At 39.7% G+C, this 5,887-nt stretch overlaps 1 non-coding gene across 1 annotated transcript; it reads right to left on the minus strand.

Annotated features, from left to right (window-relative positions):
- Window positions 1-4,729: 4,729 nt before the first annotated feature.
- On the minus strand, window positions 4,730-4,833 carry LOC148570514 (small nucleolar RNA R71). Its single transcript, XR_015908476.1, has one exon. It is a non-coding gene; the product is annotated as a small nucleolar RNA R71 (small nucleolar RNA).
- Window positions 4,834-5,887: the final 1,054 nt, after the last annotated feature.

Raw genomic sequence — 5,887 nt, forward strand, 5'->3', positions numbered from 1 at the left:
TTTTCAAATTCTACACAAAAAATGATAATTCTACACTCAATTTCCAGTGATCTGACTAAACAATCAAGCATGCATACCACCACTTAATTCTACTTGATTTGTCACTAATTGAGCCAAGTTACTTTTGTTCAAACTTTTCTTTTATTTTTGAAAACAGAACAAGCATGGCAAGCATACATTTAAGCAAGTGAAGTTTATCCAGACACTTAGACTATCACTTATTTGGAAATTAAACAAACAGACAAACAAAAACTGCAATGACTCAAACTTAAAGCAGGGGTGCATGCAAACTTCCAATATTAGCAATTCAAAGTACAAGCAATTAAGTGACAATACAACCTTTTAGCATCTTCTTTGTTGTTCATCATCCTTCCTAGCCTTGGTGTTCTCTTTGATGATGATGTATATTCTTTCCATGAGATTGATTGTCTTCCTGCAAAGCTATTAGAAGTTGCTTGTTCCCCAAGCACTTTGAGAATTGGTTAGCATGCATGTATGTTTGTAGGCCTCTGAACTTAGATTGGTGTGTGAACACCAAACTTAGTTCCTTGCCATATGCAGCAATTTGGATCATATGCAAAAAACCTCATGTGCTTTTATTAAGAAAATAACTATGAACTAGAAATTAAACTATTGTTTAAGTAGTTTCCCTGATTGGTTGGAGCTAGTGACTAGTCATGCTGAGGTAGAAATGTGCTTTTAATGAAGTTTTTGGTGGAACACCAAACTTAGAATCTCACATTCACCCTTGAATTGTTTTGGTGTGCAACACCAAACTTAGCTCCTTGCAATACAGATAAATCTACTTAACTCTTTTATTGAAATAACTACAAAAGAAAAACTACCTTTGGTTGGGTTGCCTCCCAACAAACGCTCGTTTACTGTCATTAGTTTGACATGTTGTTCCTGACTTTCTTCCTCTTCCTCCAGTTTGTTAAGAGGAATGACTTCAAGTGAATAAAGGAGCTAGTTAGTGCCCCTTGTTGTGAATGCCTCTTTCCAGCAAGCTTTCCCTTGTGATTGGCTTGAGTGAACTTGCTTGTTGGCTCAGGAGTTGGATTGTTCTTCGACCTTCTCTTCTTCATGGATATGGTCCTTTGTTTCTCGGTCACAATCCTCATTTTGGTGCTTGTTTCTACTGCCTTCACATCCTTGATCTCAGAACTTGGTTGTTGTTGGACAGTTGGAGTATCCTGTTCATCAAAAGCTTCCTGAATTTGTGGTTCAATGAACCCTTCCTCTTTGCAACTCTCTGTTTCATTGGAGTGTGATCTCCCTTGATTGACTTTCTCCCTTTCTTGTTCTTCTGATTCCTCCCTTGGGTTTGCCATGGTATCACTAGAAGAATTGTGGGTAGGGATTTGCTTTGATAGATATCCAATTTGTGCTTCTAGCTTTTGAATGGCAGCACCTTGATTTTGTAAGTTGGATATCACTTCTTCCTTAAAGCTTTTCAAATCAGCCACATCTCTGCCCATAGTTGCAAGCATTCCTTCTATCCTGGTTAACTGATCATGAAGTGATTGGTTCGGATTGGGTTGATGAGGTTGATTATCTTGGCTGTGATATGGTGGCTGGGAGTATGTGTTTTGTGTGGGCTGATAGAGTCTTTGGTTGGAGTGTTGGTAGTGGTATGACTCTTGTGTGTAGTGAAATGAGTCTTGTGGATAGTGAAATGAATTGTATGAATTTGAGAAGGAATTTTGTGCTGAGAAATGCTCAAGTGATGAAGAATTTGGATATGTAAAGTAAAAACTCACAATAGAGTGAGGTCGAATCCCACAAGGATTGGTTGAATGAGCAATTCGGATTAGAAGTGTGTCTAGTTGAGCGGAATCAAGAATTAGATGAGAGTTGCGGAATGTAAAATTGGCGGGAAACGTAAATGGCAAGAAATTGCGGAATCTTAAATTGCATGAATTAAAGAGCGAGAAGCTAAATTGCTGAAATTAAAAGGGAATAGGGGTGATTGCATGAATTGAATTGCAGAATGTAAAGAGAAAGTGGAAATCGGAGATGGGGAATTCATTGGGTTTTAGGAGATATTGAGATCTCCGAATCAAAACATTTTTATCTCTTCCTCAACCAATGCGTTCATTGAATTTTTTCTTGGCAATCTTATATGATTGGATCCCAATCCCTTGGCTCACCAATTCTCTCTAAAAACAAACAAATTTCCAATCCCTTGGCTTAAATGTTCATAAGAAGAGATGATGCTCGATCACTGATTATACCACACAGTTTCATGAACCACAATTTGGTAGGATTACATGTCACAATATCCATCCAAACCCCAATCCAATTCACTGTGAGAAAGCTTCTCTAGCATGAACCCTCCATTCCTTTCCCAAGGTTCCGAAGGATTCCAATTATGGGTAGTTTCTTTCCCAAGACAACTACCCAATGGAATTAGATCGAGAAGCTTTCTAACAAAATTCAAGAGAAAAGATTGAAGAAGAAGATAAAACTATTATTGATTCATTGAATTACAATAGAGCTCCCTAACCCAATGAAAGGGGGTTTAGTGAGTCATAGCTCTGAATTCAATTACAAAAGTATGAAAACTTCCCCAAAAATGAAAAGGTAAAAAAAAAGTCCCTCTCTAACTTAAATTCTATCCTATTTATACACTTTCTTCATTGAGCTTCTGTTGTGTTTCTTGGGCTTTGAGGCCTCTCCCTGCTTTCCTTTTGCTTTGGGTTTATGATCCATAATCTTGATGAGGCTGCTGATCCAAATTCTGTAACATTCATTGAGCCAACTTAGTGATAATCAAGTAATGACACATGACTCAACAAATTGAAATTCCAGACTCATCAATCCTTCAGGCCCAATCCCATAAACCATGATATTCAATTGGGTTTCATACCAGAGTAAGTTTAAGTTAATGTTTGTGCTCAAATGCTAACTTAAACTGCAATATTTTTGGCCCAGAAACCTTTTCCAAGAGTGGCGTTTAAGTTGCAGTTTAAGCTTAAACTGCAGCTTAAACGCCAGACACTTCCAGTGATGCCTTTTGTGGAAGCACGTTTAAGCTTCAGTTTAAGGTTAAACTGAAGCTTAAACGTGGAAATGGAAGAAGGCAGCCCTGGAGGGTAACGTAGTCGAACACGTTTAAGCTTCAGTTTAAGGTTAAACTGAAGCTTAAACGTGGAGATAGGAAAAGCAGCCCTGGAGGTCGAAAACGTTTAAGCTCCAGTTTAAGGTTAAACTGGAGCTTAAATGTGGAAATAGAGAAAGCCATCCTGGAGGTCGAACACGTTTAAGCTCCAGTTTAAGGTTAAACTGGAGCTTAAACGTGGAAGCGGAGAAAGGTAGCCCTGGAGGTCGAACACGTTTAAGCTCCAGTTTAAGGTTAAACTGGAGCTTAAACGTGGAAATGGAGAAAGCAACCCTGGAGGAGAAAACTTGGTCGAACACGTTTAAGCTCCAGTTTAAGGTTAAACTGGAGCTTAAACGTGGAAATGGCTCCCTGGTGCATTTCCCATTTCTGGCGTTTAACTTCCAGTTTAAGGTTAAACTGGAGGTTAAACGCCACTTTCACCCTTTCCTCAGCTTTCATGATTTTGGCCGTTTAAGTTCCAGTTTAAGCTTAAACTGGAACTTAAACTCCACATGTGATATTCAAGCTTCCTTTATTGATTTTTGTTGCTTCCTTGCCTAGCCTCTTCTTTCCTGAAATCATCCAAACAACTGCATCAAAGTCTTGCAAATTTTCATGAGAATCTTCCATTCATAGCATTCAAGTAATATAACTAAAAACTCATGAAATTTGCATAAAAATCATACTGTTTGGATGGTTCATTGCTTTGTTATTCATTTAACCATTCTTGGTTACTTTAAGCTCAAGAAAGTGCATAAAACAACTAAAACTAACAGAAAAATGCTAGTGAAACTCGCCTAAGATGCCTTGGAAGTTAACTAGATTGAGCATTTTTTTTTTGCTTTGTTCATTCAGTTCAAGTTACTTGTTGAATTTTAATTTCTGCACTCTGTTACATGCTTTCTTTCTTTATGCCTTTAAATTCAAGCAACTAACTCACTGACTCACTAACTATTTGAATTAATTCCTCAACTGCTCTAACCATGCTCTTCCATTAACCAAGAGTATTTTACTTGTTTGTTGCCTGTGCTGTGTTCTTGTATGACAGGTAGGAGAGGAGAGACATCAAATCCTCCATATACCGAACCAGAGAGGACCCTTCATAGACTTAGAAGGGAAGCAAGAGGGAAGAGAGTACTGGGAGAAGAAGAATCTGAAGGAGAATCTGAGGACAATTTTGAGGAAGCTCTAGATCTCAACATGGAAAGAGAAGTTCATAACCATGGGAGAGCTGATGGAAACAATGCCATTCCCGAGAGGAGGGTTCTTGGTTCATACATAAACCCAACATCTGGGAATTGTGGTAGCAGCATTCAGAAACCACCCATTCAGGCCAACAATTTTGAGCTCAAACCACAGCTAATATCACTTGTGGAGAATCATTGTTCATTTGGTGGGAGTGCTAATGAAGACCCAAACCAACATCTCACAAAATTCCTGAGAATTTGCGACACTGTGAAGTCTAATGGAGTCCAGGAAGATGCCTATAAACTGCTTTTGTTCCCATTTTCACTTAGGGACAAGGCAGCTAAGTGGCTGGAATCATTCCCAAGGGGGAGCCTAACAACATGGGACGAGGTGGAAAGCAAGTTTCTGGCACGTTTCTACCCCCCACAAAAGGTCAATAGGCTTCGATCTGAGGTTCAGACTTTTAGACAACAAGATGGTGAAACTCTCTACGAGGCATGGGAGAGGTTCAAGGATTTGACAAGGAAATGCCCACCAGACATGTTTCATGACTGGGTGCAATTGCACATTTTCTATGATGGACTTTCTTATGAATCAAGGAAGGCTGTAGACCATTCATCAGGAGGTTCATTGAACAGGAAAAAGACTGTGGAAGAAGCCATTGAAGTGATTGAGACAGTGGCTGAGAATGAGTACTACTATGCATCAGAGAGACACAACACTAAGGGAGTCATGGAGCTGAACCATGTTGATACAATTCTAGCCCAAAACAAGGTGTTTGCCAAGCAACTAGCAGAGCTCACCAGGAAATTAGAAACAAAGCAAGTGGCTGCAATATACACACAAGATCAAGAGGAAGCAAGCACTGAAGGAGGTGATTGGGAAGAGGCCAATTATGTAGGAAATCAACAAAGGCAACCATATGATCCACATTCCAACACTTACAACCCAGGCTGGAAAAACCACCCAAACTTTGGGTGGGGAAACCAGCAAAACCAACATAACAAGTCCACATACCAAAACTCCAACCAAAGATCATATCAAGCCACACAAAACACTTACTCCCAACCATCATATCATGGCCAAAATAGTCAACCTACCCAACCTAATCCGAACCAACAATTTCAAGATCAATTGAACAGGATAGAAGGAAGGCTGGCAAACATGGGTCAGGACGTAAGTGAGTTGAAAAGCTTTAGGGATGATGTGAGATCTACCTTGAGGAACCATGGTGAAAGACTAAAGAGGATGGAGTCTCAAGTAGGAGAGCTGTCTCAATAAGCCCCCAAGTCAACTGCAGTGTTCCCTAGTGACACGGAAAAGAATCCTAAAGGGGAACAAAAGGGAGTGAGATGGGAAGACTGCAAGGCCATCACCATATTGAAGGAAGTCTCAGAAGAAGAAGGAATCAGACCCTCAGAACAGGAGCCAGAAATCTTGAAGGAAGGTTTGGAAGAAGCTAAGCAGGAAAGTGAAACTGATCAAGCCAAGGAACTGCAAAAAGGCACGATGGAAACATACCAACCAAAAGCACCATTTCCTCAGAGGTTAGGAGGAGGTGAAAAAGGGAAAACCTATTCAAGGTTTTTAGAGACA

The sequence above is a fragment of the Arachis ipaensis genome, chromosome B3, assembly GCF_059453495.1.
Source record: "Arachis ipaensis isolate K30076 ecotype BB chromosome B3, ASM5945349v1, whole genome shotgun sequence".
Taxonomy (NCBI): Eukaryota; Viridiplantae; Streptophyta; class Magnoliopsida; order Fabales; family Fabaceae; genus Arachis; species Arachis ipaensis.